The 17,737-nt window shown below is 36.2% G+C and overlaps 1 protein-coding gene across 1 annotated transcript in view; it reads left to right on the top strand.

Moving 5' to 3' along the window:
- LOC116160631 (S phase cyclin A-associated protein in the endoplasmic reticulum) overlaps positions 1-3,119 on the top strand; it is a 62,448-nt gene extending 59,329 nt beyond the window's left edge. Inside the window, exon 12 of the mRNA XM_031473882.1 lies at positions 2,983-3,119. The gene's annotated coding sequence lies outside the window, so the exon portion shown is untranslated. The remainder of the gene's footprint in view (positions 1-2,982) is intronic.
- The last annotated feature ends 14,618 nt before the right edge of the window (positions 3,120-17,737 follow it).

Genomic DNA, 17,737 nt, shown 5'->3' with positions numbered 1-17,737 from the left:
GAATCATTGCTAGGGGTGTGTTTCTGAACTAAACTGCTTCCTTTTAAACTAGCTCTGGTTTGTGTCCGAGTTTTGTATGTGATTGAACCGTTTCCTGATGAGTGTACGGGTGATTCTAAATCACACTAAAATCCCCCTAGAAAAGTCACTATACTGTATTCATTTTAAGAAGGTAGCGGTAGAAAGCATAGGGAAGCTTTGACCTTCACTGTGATTGGTTAAAACATGAGTCAGTATTACAATGAAACATAAAACGACTGGTGAATTTTGTAAGGTGGTAGTTTATGTTGCCAACTAAACTGCTGAAGTGTCATTAGCTGTTATTGTCAAAGGTTTATTTCTATTCGCAGTGCCGAATATTTCTACTTTACAATAATTTGGTGCCGTTTTATATTTTTCCTGTGTGTGTTTATCTTTAAACACAGCGCCATCTACTACCTTCTTATAATGGATGCAGTATAGGATTGAGTGGTTCTGAACTGCGCTAGCGAGGTTTGCGCCTGTGCTAACGTCAAGGGGGTCGAGGTTTGTGCTCGAAATAAAGTATCGGAGGTTTGCGTCCGAGCTAAACTAATTTGGTTTGCGCCTGAGTGGAGGGTACTGGTACCAGCCAGGTATCTCCAGAACTGGGGTTGGGACGGATTATAGAAACAGGAATTCCTGATACAAACCTGGCACAAAGTGTCGACCAGTAGTTTCAGGATGGTTAGGAGGATTCAGGATAGAAATTTAGGCACTAGGTGCGCAGCACCAGCCTGACTTTCTGGCGAAGGTGGTCTTCGTGAAGTCTAGAGAAATTACAGAGTGCAGGCCAGGTTGTTCGGGACTACTGGAGCTGGAGGAAGGTCAAGTAGAAAAGTAAAAGTGTCTCTTACGAACTGGACGCTCGCATTTATCCTCAATGGCTGTTTACATTTGCGGGAATAACTGGAAGTGGTAATAGGAGCAACGGGATAACTGGAAGTGACACTTGGAGAAGTAGAAAGGTGAGATGGGTGACGGCATCTTATATGTATGGTGTTAAATTAGAAAATAATGCAGACAAATTAGGAAAACCTTGCCATATGCTTGGCTGGCTAATGTATTGCACTTAAAATTTAGATACCTTTAAATTAACAGAAATTTAGCACCATGCATGAGTGAGGTAGTAAAAAAATGAGCTTTCTAATGATGTATCACATGACCATATTACCATTAAACAAATTCAAGATGGCGGTTACAATTCCGGAACAAATATCTTCAGGTATAAACTTCGAGGTAGGTCAATGTTGGTAGAATGAAGTGGATTCATATGGTTAATGTAGGTAGAGTTCCCAAGCCGGTGATGTAGAAACTCTATCTATCGCATGACGCGCCGAAACCACAGATCCTTAAAAACGATTCAATGGAGCCGCCACACACATCAAAGAGAAAGAGAAACCACTCCAAAGATAATATGGTAAAGCGAAATCAAAAGCTCGTAAGGCGAAAGTAGAAACTTCACTGAGGAGGAAGAATACAACTGCACGGGTAAGATAAAACTTAAAGAAGGAGGGATAGAATTTAGTGCAGAAAGGTACAAAGCGTGCATTGTGGCAACCAGACAAAGAACTAGGCAAAAGAAACTTCTAGGATACTCTCTAACGGCAACACAAAGAACTATAGGTAATAAGAAATCTATACTAAGTTAATAACAAATCTACTACAGAAATTAATTTACACCTAAACTAGTGGATTATAAAGAAGATACCTAGATGGCGTAAGGATACTGAATTTAAAAAACGTTTACATTATAAATAAGGTAGAAGATGCATTTGACAGTATTCGTTGATTTAAAGGTATAATTCAGGTAACGTATCGATTTTAATTTTGGTGGGATATTTAAAATTGGAGCGTTATCTGAGCGTTCCCAAATTTTCTTGTCATACATTTACGCAAATTAAGTTTTGGGTACCTATACCAATATCACCACATAATATATAACAGAGCCTTATATAAACAAACCGAAAGTGGTAAATTTTATATGAATTAGGAGTCGGTAAGTAAATATCAACAAACAGTGGCGTACCGACGTGGAGGTAATATTTTCAACTCTATAGATTGTCGTGAAACATCACACAGGGGGTGCCAAATACATTGCTTGACCTCGATCGCGCTCAAATGTTTCTCCCTCTCATCGTTATAGGTTACACCGTGAATTTTGAAATCTTAGCCTAGTTAGAATTGACTCCATCTCCAGTACAAAATGCAGGGAGTGTTTTGTTTCGGATTTGGTGTTGGATTGTTGCATTTTTTGTTGTGAATTTCGAATTTGATTTAAAGCTCTATATTAAACCGAGTGCCAGTCTGGTGCAAATAATTTACGATTGTTGCTCAAATGCGAACTGACTGTTCCATTTTTATGATTTAGAAGTAGTGCGGCGCGTATAACGAAATTAGAAAAATTCCGAATGTTGCCAACACTTGATACCGTTTACACTGCGCAATAAATTTTTATAACTCACACATGGTGTCGCAAAAGGACGACGCTTTGTGCTACTGAATGGTCGCGTATGATGGGAACCGGCGGCGTCGCCGTCCACGTAATTGTGATGAATGGGTGTATCTCGGTCCTGGTCGTCGCTTAATCGAATTCGTATACTAAGGATCACAGTTGGCAACCATTAGTAGATTGCCTGCAGTGTTTATGGCGAGAAAAATCAATTCTTATCTACCTAATTCTGGAAGAGATATTCAGAAAACGCTCATTTTCACCGGGAGGTCGAAATAAGGTTATTTTTCTTAAGTGCTTGTAGCGATATAGAGGCACTCGACTCGTTTTTAAAGGGTGGGCTTGTCGAGGGGGTGCGATAATCAGCTGTGCACATGACACATCTGATGTGATTATCTCGGCATGTGCGAGCGGTCCCATCACCACACACAGACGCATGGAGAGCACCAACATAAGTTTAAGTTTATCAGATTAGGGCACTTCAGATGTTTCATGATCTCGCTTTGTTTCAGCTTTATTGTGTGCGTTGGCGTCGTGGACCAATTAGCCAAATGCTGCGTTTCGGTCCGAGGTCCGGTGCACGACAACCCCTTGGCGTGCGCCTTTCTTCTGTCTGCTCTCGAGTTCCTCGCCGCTCTTGCAGACCATTGCTCGGAAGAAGGAGACTCCACGCACCTGGTGAGCGGAATTATTCTTGTAATAAAAGCTCGATCTTTATGCTTTCAGATTACCACTCTGTACGGAACCGAGCTAATGGGGGCGGTTTCTATGCTTTACGGCACACTGTTACCACCGGAGTCAGCGCCCCGCACGGAAGGCCAACCGCCCCCAATAATACCGGCCCTTTGTCTTAATCTGGCGACCGCAACTTTCAAGCTGCTAAGGAGGGTCGCCGAATTGGATTTTAAAAAATTTCAGGTGAGCCACTACCCGAAGACCTTATGTTTAAATTTACGCTAATTACTTCGTGCTCGTTGATGGGTGGTAAATTGCGGTGTACGAGTAAAGCACACATACTACAATGATAAACAAACATATCAGTCAATGTACACAAGAAACGCCCTAGAGATCGTGCCCAAATTAACTGAAGTTTGAGTACAAAGCCAATTTCGAACTGGAAGCAAAATGATTCAATTAAAACGTAGCGGTCGATGTAAATATAGATAGAGGTCTTTTCTGTAAACAAGGGAAGCTAACTTAAATTGATACTACCCCAGTGCCTGTATTTTCCAATGTTTACGCGATTTTACTCAATTAATATTAAGTTAATTAGAAATCTTCGCTCCCGCCACAATAATAATTATCAACTGCACGATTCACGTCAAATTATACACTTTTTCGATAATTGTCAATCACTAAAAATTTCGAGAGAAATCAAAAAATGGTATATTAAATAAATGTGTTTGTTAATTTAGTTACTTTTCGATAGTTTTGACAAAAATGAAGTTAGTTTTTCATTGTTTTTGTTCCAAAATTTTCTTGCTTCATATTCCTCTACATTTCAAACGCAATTTTCAACTAAACGGTGTTAGTTTCTGTAAGCTCTCACAAACCATCGTTTATTACCTCCACTTATTTGTTAAATAAAAGTTTAAGTTCTCCGGAAAAACCTCACGTTGGATAAGATTTACTTGAATCTTAGGTAGTTCAAATGTAATTTTTGATTAAATGTGAGTTTTGTAACCGAATTTGGATTACTATACATGATAAGTGGCTATATGTCCTATAAACTTAACGAAATTATTTGGATGTTTTGGAAATCTTTTGGAAAATATCCTATATTTCAGTAAATAAGCAGCCTTTTATAAAGCAAACGAAAGAGACTCATTATTTTCAGAATTTGTTGAAGTATGTACCTAATGCCTCGCCGCCTCGGTCGTGCACATTTGGAAAAATTATTTTACTACATACACGTAGAATACGTATAAGATGGATAGCTACCAATGAATACGTAAGTTATGATATTGTAGCGAATATTCCAGAATGCGACATCGGGTTGCCATCAGGTTGCCGTCAAGTGTGTCAAGGATTAGTCACGCATTATTTCCGGGATATATATGTTTCGAGAATGTTTTTGTTTGATATATAAGCAAATTGAATCGTGTTTCATTTCAGTTCCAACATCGACGCCAAAGTTATATATATGTACTGACATTCGCTCTCCTGTGTTATAGATCTACATGTTATAAATTAGAGTACAAGTGAGTGATCTAGTGAGTGATAAATAATAATTAACGGTTATAAATTGACCCATCAATACCAAAGCCTTCAGCAGCCTCACTAATCGCAACGAACGTGATGTTTCTAAACTCATTCTCGATATCTAGAAACGCTCCCAGCTCGGCAGACATTACTCACTCCAGCCTGCACACGAGGCTCTGTGAAGAGTCTTGTAATCGTAGGTACTGTGGATCAAATCGGGCCTTGATAGTGGTAAGGTGCAATCTTCGGTAACGAGAAAAGGTGATGTACGTAAAATCAGGTATGTCGGAGCGATTTACAAGAGTAATAATCACCAAAAGGTTCCGTTAACTTGCAGTTAAACAGGAACTATATTGAAATCTCCAGGTATAAATTTTCGAAGTAGGTACTAGTAACGTCGCTAATGTCAATCTCGCTAAGATGGCGGGTCCAGGTAAAAATGCGATGTCATTTAGGTTTTGTGCAGGTAATATCCAGGTAGATAATGTCGGAAAAGTAATCCAAAAGAGAAACGATGAGATCTTAGGAGAAAACGTTGAGGGAAGATAAAGGTCTGAAAAAATCATAACCCGTACATACCTCACACTAATTACAGTGCAATCTTGATAATCCGGCCTTCGTTAATCCGGCGTCTTTGGGACGACTACAAGATGTCATTTTTGATAAAATGCATATCTAGCCAAGAAACAAAAAATTAATGATTATTTTTCCTAATGTGTAAAATTACGTATTTGTGTATATTTTGTATTTCTTTGTAAGTATTTTCATTGTATGCACATATATTCATAGTAAAATTGGCGTTTTTTCTCTATCACTCTCGATAATCCGGATTATTTGATAATCCAGCGGTTGCGTGGTTCCATATGTGTCGGATTATCAAGATTCTACTGTACTTGCAAGCACACATTCGCAAAGCGTGTTCAATGAAGCACAGCCACAGCACATCAGAAATAGAGAGAATACTTGGTGAAACAATGAGTCCTTATTCAGATAGACACTAAGTCAAGTAAAAAGTAATAGCGTATCGAGAAAAATCTGCACGCAACCACTGTGAAGGCAAAACCGTCTATACATACGCGAAAGAATTGCAACTGGACGCAAGATCAAATTAAAGAAGGGATAGAATTAGAAGTACCATGGAAAACATCTGCACGGCCTCGGGCGGCGAAAATAAAAAACTATTGTAAATGAAACCTATAACAGTCGAATGGCCTCTAGCGGCGAACTAAAGAACTAAGGTAACCTGTCTGTACTACAGGCATAAGTTACATCTTAACTAAACGGTTTTACAAAGGAATAACGCGACGTTTTTGTGGATGCGGAATCACGTGGGTTTTTGAATGCACATAAACGCGTACAAAAACGTCCGTCTGTATGGCCCTTAATGCACATAATTCCCCCATAGTTTCTGGAAGTTCATATTTTTGGATACAAGAAATTGGCCGCACCAAATTCATTTTTTTAGTATCTTATTTTCTCCAGGTGCGCATTTCTGCATAAGAATACATTTAGGAAGAAGTCCGCTATTCCGAGAATTTTATTTCAACGGTGCAAAACCGCCATATTTCTTTCTTGTGGTTGTAGAACGTTTCATGGACATGGACTTAAACTACCAGCACAGATTTAAACACTCTAAATCTGTGCTACCAGTAATTCAATTCTGGATTTATTACCTTTAATTAAAGAGAGCGTTTAATTATTTCACGTAACGTTACCTATTCATTGTATACAGGGTGGGCCATAAGTGTGTGGGTGGACGATTGTAGGTTTATTAACGCGCATATTAAAAGTTCATTGTGAGGGAATGTTGATGGACCCTTCAGGCTACAATCTAAAAATATTTTCACCGAAATTGCAATTGTTATAGAGGGTGATATTTATATCAAAGTTGCATTTTTTTTAATGGAACCCCCTATATATTATTACATATTTCGATTCCTTGGTCAATTTTAGTGTAACTTTATGTATACACATGATATCTAAAATGAGTAGTTTAGCCGCAATTCTTCGTTTTTTTAAAAAGTAGAATTCCAATAAAAATTGAATATCGCAGTTATCATAAAACTTTAGAAGGCCGTGACTTTGCAGTGGCACTAATCATGAAATGTACTAACATACGCTGAACAGCTAAACTTTTTTTGTGTTAAAAGAAATCACTCCGTCAATTTTCAAAATTTCAATCAGAGGTAACTTGATTTTTTTTAATGGAAATACGAAGTTTTTTTTATTGCATGAAATGTAAAATTTGATTACCTTTCTAACGATATAGGCATGTCGGTACCTATTTTTTGTAATTCAGCAGTTTCTAATAATTCAGTGTTTTTTGCGATTTTTAAAGCCTCTCAGTAATCAGTAGGCCGTTAAAAATTAAGAACAATTCAAATGATAAAACATTTACCCACAACAAAACAAAACAAAAACTCTTGTTTGTCGTAGCCCATTTTAAAAGATAAAATAATGAGTTTGCATTTAAACCAATGCCTGAACGTATAAATAAATCAATTTGAATAGTAAGCCATGAAAGCCATATTAGAAAATATTAACACAAAATAAAATGAAACAACATCTGTCAGTTTAGTTTATTAGCATTTACAATTCTGTTGTTGATTGTTGTGTTAGAAAAATGGAATTTGAATAACATTTTAAACGGTGCTCTTTACTTAAAATTTTTAAGTACTCTTTTTTTTGCTCGTCTTCAAAATTTTCTGGTGCACGTAGTAGACGGAATGTGGTTTCAGCACGATGGTGTCCTACCTCATTTTGTCTTGTCTTGAACATTTATTGAAATAATTATTTTTCTCTTATTTTTATTTACACTTTTTATTTTGATCTTCTTAAGTTTTTGTTTTATTTTATTTGGAATAATTTATAACGTGAGGTTAGTTCGGCGCTGTAAAACTCAAACCCCGCCGCATAAACGGCCAGCTAGCTCAGATTCTTAATTAAAAGAAGGGCTCGAGATGAGAATCTTCCACAGCGGTTTGTTCGTTTGGGCATATAACATAAGTTTTTGATCTTTGGTAGTCACTAGAAATGATTAGTTGAGCGCCACCCAATTTTGCACAAATTCTGACCTCTCCTGTATAGAAATTGGGAAAACACAAGAGAGCCAAATAATAAATTCACTACGAGCAATTCTGATTTTATTAATCCTGACAAAACGGTGCAGGATCGGCAAATAAAATGTATCTTCAATACGACAATAACAAATACTTTAAATGACAAAAATAATCCCCAAATAAATTCCTGAACACTTCCCTAATAATTACGTTACCAGACCCCTACAACAATGATCGAGCAAAAATGTAGTTAAGATTTCAATGGATTCAAAGATTGAATTAAGTTAACCCGAATAACAACTCATATAGGCAACACTGGGTACAAGTAAATTAAAAATCTTACCTTGAATAACACATACGCTGTCTTCTCCGAAAAAGAGCTCTCCTTCGAAGTTCCAGTTCTGTAACACAAAAACAAACCCCAAGCTACAACGCTCGGAACGATTATATGAGCCGGAAGGGCCAAAAATAGCTTACTCGTAGCCGGCTCGTTTACCCATACGTTAAATACAGGTGCGTTGCTCTTGAAGAGAGCCACGACCTCAAACACTTGATGCGAACAAAATACAAAGCTCCAATCATAAATCGTCGGAAGGTTACACTAGATTAACGGTATTGAAGCAAATAAAAAAAAGGTTGTGTAAAAGATCGTATCTTCCGAAAATTCCACAATCAGCTGGTCGCTCCCGGTATCGTTTAGGTGTTAGCGCTTATCTACTCGGTGGTACGCCGGATAGCTGCCGGCAATCAACAGGTGTTCGTACTCCGGAATATTCGCAAGAGGCAAATTCATTTACATACAAGGATTCGTCTGTACAAGGATTGATCTACTACATGAATTGATCGGTATAAGAATCCATCTACTACATGGATTGACCGGTACAAGAATTCATCTACTACATGGACCCCCTGAAATCGTCAGGAGGGTAATGAAAAATACTTAAATCAATGAAATATGGAAATTATCCAAGAGGTTGTGAATATGTAGGTAGGGCGATGAACTTCAACCAGATAATAGCCTCACAATGGAGAAAACGGCTTCTGAGTTACTCTACTCGACAACGCCAATAAAACAGGTAAAATTGCCAGAGATTTTACGTGAATGATGGCAAATATTACCCACTGGTTTAAGAAGAATTCACAATGCCACGCTCTACAAGTACAACCTCGTTGGCTTTAAAACGGAAATGAAGTGAAAAAATTACGCGATTCTGCGCGAGGAAAGAAGCACGCGTACAAGTGACGCCATCTCACCTATATCCTGCTTAACGTAGCAAGCGGTAATTTTGAAATTTGAATATAAATAAACTAAACTGTTACAAATTTTTTTATAAATTCAATTGTTTATAATTTTTAACGGCCTATCAATCACTGAGAGGCTTTGGAAATCGAAAAACACTGTGAATTATTAGAAATTGTTGAATTACAAAAAATATGTAAAAGATAAATATCGGCATGCTTATATTGTTACAAAGGTAATAAAATCCTACATTTGATGCGATAAAAAAACTTGGTAGTTCCATTCAAAAAAATCAAGTTACCTTTGATTGAAATTTTGAAAATTGACGGAGTGATTTCTTTTAAAACAAAATAAAGTTCAACTTTAGCTGTTCAGCGTATGTTACTAGATTTCATGATTAGTGCCACTGCAAAGTTACGGCCTTCTAAGTTTTATGATAACTGCGATAATCAATTTTACTGGACATCTACTTTTTGAAAAAACGACGAATTGCGGCTAAACGACTCATTTTAGATATCATGTGTAATACATAAAGTCACACTAAAATTGACCAAGGAATCCAAATACCTATGTAATACAGAGGGTTCCATTAAAAAAAATTCAACTTTGAAATACACCACCCTGTATAACAATTGTAATTTCGTTGAAAACATTTTTAGGTTGTAGCCTGAAGGGTCCTTCAACATTCCCCCACAATGAATTTTAAGTATGTGCGTTAATAAACCCGCAATCTTCCATCCACCCTGTATCTATTAAAATTAACTAATTTTAATTTAACAACAGTTTATTATAATTATTATTATAATATATATATTAATTTATAAAGTATATCGCCCCCTTATTTAAGACTGGTATGTGCACTTTATGATCAAGCCTTTATTAGGTATTATACCTGAAAATGGATGGAATTCAACAGATTTGGCGGTTAATTACAAGCGATAAATGTACACTGTGCGACTAATTTAATGAACGGCATTCGTTTTTTGTCACGAAGGCGTCGTTAGACTTTACAATAAATGATTTTAATCATGTTACAATTAAATTTCGCTATCGAAATCTATAATATATGAGAATCAATTTGAATTTCGACCATCCCCTAAAATAAGACGCTTCCAATCTGTACATGGGATTAAAGAATAAGTGGTAAAAATACAGTCGTTTTACTTAGGTAATACATGAAAAATTTTCTGAAGATAGAAAATAAAGTTAAAGTGCGCAATCTTTAAGCTTTTCGTTCTTATATTCCCGAAGGGAAAGTCGCGTGCACGTGTAGCAATACTAGAAGCATCGAACACACTCCGAATTATCATCCCTCGAGAATAAAGAATTGAAAAGTGTAGTATAGGGCAGGGCGAAAACTTTTTCTCACATATTCGAATCGGTTGACATCCGTACAATGATATGCTTTCAGGGAGTTCTCGGCGCCGAGGGAATTTCCTTACAATTTCGGCACATCGCTAGTCACCTTATTTGGTCCTGCACCTCGCCGACGCTACCGAAACCGTCCAACGGAAGTAAGGATAACACGAAATTACTGTTGGAGGCGCACCAGCAACTGCTGCACGAGGTTATTTACGTTACCGGATACTTTGCGGTCGGCGACCAAGATAATCAGGTGGGTAATTTAAATTTTGTTTGCTTGGGAAAAATCGTCAAAATCCGGGTTGCCAATATCGACACGGTTGTGTGTTAATGAGGGCGCGGCATCGTCGTTGGCCACGAGGACGGGGATTTCGGTGGCGCCGCGCTATCTTAATGACGGCGGGCCAGCGTGGAATGTGGACCAGACACGACCGCCTGCGTCATGTACACCAAAAGATATCGAAAACACTATGGCGATGCCTTCGGTGAGTGATGATAACATGACGCTATTAAAACACACCATCGGCCAATTTTAATATACATCTTCTGTTACGTAACATCAGTTGCTGGTTCCATTTTAATAGTTTTCTTAGTATGGGGGAGTAATGGTCACAATTTCGTTTACAAAAAGCTGCAGAGGATGCGAGTTTATCTTTTCTGCAGAACTTGTACAATGACCCTAAAAAAATCAGAAACGCGCACACACTTCTGTGCAGGCGCCCACAAATTTGATGGAAATACAGTGCACATTTAACTAATTGGAATTTTCAGGGGTCGAAGTAATTTTAGATCTTTCAAAAAGTTTACTCACAACAGCCCCCAAAATTGCGAAAATTAACATCACGCGCACCGATCACTTTTGTGGGACTTTTGCTTATTAATTAAACTTTTTGTTGTCACGATTCCAGAAATCAATATCCAATGTGTCGTTTGTCCCAAAATTTAGGTTTCTTCTGCTTTCATTTTTTCTCATGAATCATAAGAACCTGCGCTTTTTTATTTAAAGTTTTTGAGTACCTATGTCCGTTCTGATCATGTTAAAATATTTCCGAAATTCCTACCCCAAGATTATTATCCTTAAATAGGGTGCGAAAAACGAAATTGGTTACCTGGGGACTTTTAAACATGAAACTAATGAATCTAAAATGAGTTTTTGAAAATTTAAAAAAAAATGGCTCAAATTTGGTTGGTGCAGCTTGTATGTATGTATATTTAAGAACAAAGCTGTCGATCAGGTTAAAGTGGCGAAGTTTTGCAGTTTTGTATGTTGACTAAAGTTTCCATTTTTTGGAAAGTTTAGTTATATAAAATGAAAGTTGAATGAAGTTTTTTATTTCCGTAGAACGAACACATATTGGATTTTTAATTGATTAAAGAGTGTTTTATTCTCTTATTCAGTGATGTAAGATATTATAATGGGTGACCAAAAATGAGGAGCGGTCGAGTCGCCTTTGGAAGTTCAAGTTAAGTACGATTTCCCATGTAAACAAAAATTCCAAAGGTAACTAATTTTTGATCGCATAGTACTTATAATTCAAGAAACAAAACTAGTAAAGGTACCTTTACACTATCATACTTTTCATGTGATTTGTCATATGATAAGTGATAAGCATTTAGATTTGTGTTTACACTATACTATTTTTGGTATTATGGCTGTCATAAGACAAATCATAAGGAAATAATATGGAAATAATACGTAAATCGTGGAATAGGGATGTTTCTATTTCTGCATGACAAATGACATGACTTATTAAGGATCCTCAGATCCTTTATAGTTTTGTATTGTCGTCCGTCCGTTAAAAGTGGCCGATTGTGTTGAAATTTGGTATACGGGTACGTTGGATATTAAGAACGGACGCTATTGATTTTCAGGAAGCTGGTTCAACAGGAACAAAAGTTATACGACTTCGAGTGAATCGGGAACAGGAAAAACTGCGAACTCAATATAATAAAAATCAACATATTTCATTCCCTAGGTCATGTATCGAGTTCGGACTTTCGCTAGATTATTCCCTATGACTCTTAGAAGTGTAACAATTCAATATAACTCTTCTCTGTGGTCTCGGTCAAAAGTTTTAGAGCAAAATGTACCCAAAATTATTCTTTACACATGAATTTAGAGTTGTAAAAGCTTTCAAACGCATTATCTTGATGCTGAAAGAGTTGATAACGTGCACGTTTGATAACCGCATGTGTGTGCTTCAAAAATGTTAAATTATTTTTCTGAGGCCACATGGATTTTGATCAAAATATGTCAAAATCGTTATTTATGCACCAAGATCGTTGGGAAAACGACTACGCGCATTATCTCAATGCCCAAGACATGAATTTGATGCATTTTTGGCGACCACGTGGATTTTGATCAAAACATGTCAAAATCGTTATTTATGCACCAAGATCATTGGGAAAAAGACTAGGGGCATTATCTCAATGCCCAAGACATGAATTTGATGAATTTTTGGCGAAAACGTGGATTTTGATCAAAACATGTCAAAATCGTTATTTATGCACCAAGATCATTGGGAAAAAGACTAGGCGCATTATCTCAATGCCCAAGACATGAATTTGATGAATTTTTGGCGACCACGTGGATTTTGATCAAAACATGTCAAAATCGTTATTTATGCACCAAGAGCGTTGGGAAAAAGACTAAGCGCATTATATCAATGCCCAAGACATGAATTTGATGCATTTTTGGCGACCACGTGGATTTTGATCAAAACATGTCAAAATCGTTATTTATGCACCAAGAGCGTTGGGAAAAAGACTAAGCGCATTATCTCAATGCCCAAGACATGAGTTTGATGCATTTTTGGCGACCACGTGGATTTTGAACATGTCAAAATCGTTATTTATGCACCAAGATCGTTGGGAAAAAAACCAAGAGCATTATCTCAAAGCCCAAGACATGAATTTGATGCATTTTTGTTAACTATAAAATGTATTTTGTCAGATTAATAATAACAATAAATTGTCGTTAAAAGTGATTGTAATACTGAGGATCCTTCGATATTTCGTTGTATCGGTTTATTTTAAATATCCAAGTGATCCCGCCCTTTTATGGTTACTTTTCGCATTTTGCTGTTGTACTTATCTGAAAAAGCTGAATACTTGAGTAAACCAGTAAACTTTTGATTATATCATTGATTATAGGTGTGTATAATCAATGATTATAGGTATATTAGTTACTAATGAAAGAATAAATTACATAAACAATAAATCGAGCAATAAATATTTACGAGTATATTGGTATTTGGTTGTCTGGTTGTAGTGGTGTTTTCAGACACACATTGTCAAATAGTGTCTTGATTGGTAATTAACCCTTCAAATGTTTGGGGTAATCTTTCAAATAAGGGTACACTCATCCTTAATGTCGACCAAGGGGACGACTCTGTTTGCTTTGTTAATGAAACGCATAACGGAGAAATTATTTTTAAAATAATTGTTAAACTTTGAGGCACTTTAGAAGTTCACCTATTTGTGCTTTACAAGTGATTTTTTTGAGTTCTAAGTTAGCCTGAAGGTACTTTTTTGTTGAATACTTATTGTGATAATTAGCGATTTATTTTAATACAGAAGTTAACCGCACAAAATTGCTTATTTGCCAATTTATTTAAAATTTTTCGGGATCCGGCAAATACCGGGTTCCCGCGGGATTAACATCTAACGATTCCGCAAATACCGGGATTGAGATTTTGCTGCGGGATTGCATTCCCTAACTGTAACTTTTGAACTAGTAGCCCAATCTTGGAACTGTTTGAAATTATGGATTCTACAGGCCACGTTCTATAAGAAAAATTTTTTTCCGGGTCGATCTGAGACAATTTTTTTTTCGGGGCAAAAAAAAGGCAGTGTTAACCTTCCTTTTTTCCAAAAATCGACTGCACCAAAATTTCTCGGGAAAACACTTTTTCTTATTAATTTTGGTGCGTAGAATCCAAAACAATTCGTACTTTTTCGATCAGACTTCTCAATCAAAAGTTATAGACTAGAAACCAATTTCGAAAGAAAATTCAAAGGGCTGTAACTTTTGAACTAGTAGCCCAATCTTGGAACTTGGAACATTTTAATTTAGAGAAGTTATATATGGTTTCGTAACTTCTTGTATTAAAGTCATATGAAAAACCTGTCAAGTGTAAAGTAAAACATTAAAACTCTTACGAAAAATATGTTGGTAGTAAATATATAACATATCATATAAAAAATCATGTGAGATATATTATAGTGTAAAGGTACCTTAAAATGAACTATTTTTGAATTTGAATCAAGCAAGCGAGCTTAATTTTGTTTAGCAATTTAACACTTAATTAATTATTCTTTAGTTAATTTCGTCAATAAATCAACCGATACAACAAAATATGGAAGGGGATCCTCAGTTTTACCATCACTTTTTTAACAACGATTGTTGTTGGCTTCCCTAATTATTTTAGAGATAAAGTCTTTTGTAGAGAACTAAATTACATGCATTATATAGCTTTGAAACCAAGAAATTGGATAACTAAAAACTGACGCTTTTAAGATAATCAGTGGAACCATGGCAGTTTGAGATCAAACAAAGCTAACTAATTGCAAATGCAGGCGCTTTTGTTTGATTTCATTATTGCATGGCATTACCGACTTTATAAACGTGACAGAAAACCAAAATCTAACAGGAGGTTTAATGACTCTTGAAGATTTTCTAACCCAAGAAGTTTGTATAACGGTGTTCTCTCAGGATCAGAACTAAATCTACGAGCATCATCTACTAGATTTCTGGCATTAAAAATCTTTCCCTAGTATTAACTCTTCCCCCTACCTTACCTCTACCATATTTTCTATTTTATTTTTTGTCTTTCGTTCCTTCTCTATTGTATATAGTTATCACTCTCATTTTCATCCCCTCCACTTCCACTTATTTTTCTTGTATTTCTTCCTTCTCATTCATTTCCTCGCCCCATTCCTTTATTCCAAATTTTAATAAGGATTGTTAAAATACATTAAATTTTACTATTCACTACATTTTGCACTATAATTTTTAGGGGTTGAAACCTTTCAATTCATCATCATTTAGACCTCAAAATGTTAATTGATGTTTATTTAATTTTTTAAAGGGGATTTCGATTGTAAGCTTGGATCTGTATAATTATTTGCAAACAGGGGTAGTCTTCTCCCTTAAGGAATAGTATGTAACTAGCGGCACAGGTTCATATATAAACTAGAGGGTAAGTAGAATCTAAGCCTAAATTGATGCAAATCAGTGATATGTAGCGATTGGTATGCAGGCTGTTTCACGCAAACTGTTCCCTAAAAGTATTCAGACTCCTATTAATAATTTAAATTCAAAAATTTGCACACCAGCATAGTTTTTCAAAATATTATCATGATCGTTTCACTCCCGGTTTTACCGGATGTGGATAGAAACTTTCTTATTTTAAATAGAACACTATATTTTATTGCATTTTCGAAATCTACATGAAAATGTACGTTGTTTGGTATACCATATTTCCCTATACCCAGCTAACCCAGGTTATTTATTAAGTTATTTAAGATTTTTCAAAATATACTATTGGTTTCAACTTGACGGTACGCCTGCCCATTCCTATCCATGATGCTTATATTAATGTCTTTGAAAATCTTTGAAGACAGGTTGATTAGGCCTACAGAATTGAGGTATTGGTTTCTACATCTCTAGATATAACCTCACTGGACTTTTGCGTGTGGGGGTCGTATAAAAAGGTTTATTTTACACCAGTTGTTTCTCGTCAAGAACTGGAAGTTAGGGCGAAGGGGAGTAGGAATTCGTGAGGCGACTACCAACTGCATCGGAGTGCATAAAATGCTATTATGTAGGTATATAAAAAAACATTGGCCACGTAGAACAAAACAATTGATGTTTGTTTTTAGCGCATTTCCACAAAAATATAAAAAAATGCGCTATTGTGGCCACTTTGTCCGTCCGTCCGTCCGTCCGTCCGTCCGTCCGCTAACTTTGCGACGCTACTAGTTTTTTATCTTAAGAGCTATTGTTCTACTTTTTTCGCTATTTGGTTCGTTATGGTGTCGAGTCTTGTACCAAGGAAGGAATTTTTTCTGTACCGCTTACAAAAAAAGTTATTGTAAAAAAACAAAAAAACCGTTTTTTACATGTTCTATAATTTTACACTTTTGCCGTTTATTAACGATCCTAGAGATCGTTTATAATTTTGCATTGCTATCTGTCGCCTGCCGGTTGGTCTCTCCGTCTGTTCCTTTGTCTGTTTGTCCATCTATCTGTCCGTGTGAACGATAACTTTGTTTAGAAATGTTCGATCGCTTTTACATCTCCGTTAGTTATGAACTGAATTGCATGAAATTCGATATGGGCATAGATTTAGCCATATAATACGCAATGCCAAAAGTTGGATCGAATCGATTCAAAATTCACAGTGCCCTTTTCGCATCTCGACCATTTATAAACCGAATTGCAAACTTTTTTACTTATAAAAGTATTTGAATGAAATTTGATACATAGGCACTTGGAATAAAGGAAAATCAAACGCCAATTTCAAAATTTGGTTTTGCGCATGCGCAGTGCCAACTTTTTTATTTATGGAAGAATTTAAACGAAATTTGATACATAGGCACTTGGGATAAAGGAAAATCAAACGCCAATTTCAAAATTTGGTTTTGCGCATGCGCAGTGCCAACTTTTTTATTTATGGAAGAATTTAAACGAAATTTGATACATAGGCACTTGGGATAAAGGAAAATCAAACGCCAATTTCAAAATTTGGTTTTGCGCATGCGCAGTGCCAACTTTTTTATTTATGGAAGAATTTAAACGAAATTTGATACATAGGCACTTGGATAAAGGAAAATCAAACGCCAGTTTCAAAATTTGGTTTTGCGCATGCGCAGTGCCAACTTTTTTATTTATGGAAGAATTTAAACGAAATTTGATACATAAGCACTTCGAATAAAGGAAAATCAAACGCCAATTTCAAAATTTGGTTTTGCGCATGCGCAGTGCCAACTTTTTTATTTATGGAAGAATTTAAACGAATTTGATACATAGGCACTTGGGATAAAGGAAAATCAAACGCCAATTTCAAAATTTGGTTTTGCGCATGCGCAGTGCCAACTTTTTTATTTATGGAAGAATTTAAACGAAATTGGATACAGAAGCACTTGGAATAAAGAAAAATCAAACGCCAATTTCAAAATTTGGTTTTGCGCATGCGCAGTGCCAACTTTTTTATTTATGGAAGAATTTAAACGAAATTTGATACATAGGCACTTGGGATAAAGGGAAATCAAACGCCAATTTCAAAATTTGGGTTTGCGCATGCGCAGTGCCAACTTTTTTATTTATGGAAGAATTTAAACGAAATTTGATACATAGGCACTTGGAATAAAGGAAATCAAACGCCAGTTTCAAAATTTGGT

This window comes from Photinus pyralis, unplaced genomic scaffold (genome assembly GCF_008802855.1).
Source record: "Photinus pyralis isolate 1611_PpyrPB1 unplaced genomic scaffold, Ppyr1.3 Ppyr1.4_LG1, whole genome shotgun sequence".
Classification (NCBI taxonomy): Eukaryota; Metazoa; Arthropoda; class Insecta; order Coleoptera; family Lampyridae; genus Photinus; species Photinus pyralis.
Note: the sequence above shows the minus strand (reverse complement) of the source record. Positions and strands in the feature narration are given on the sequence as shown.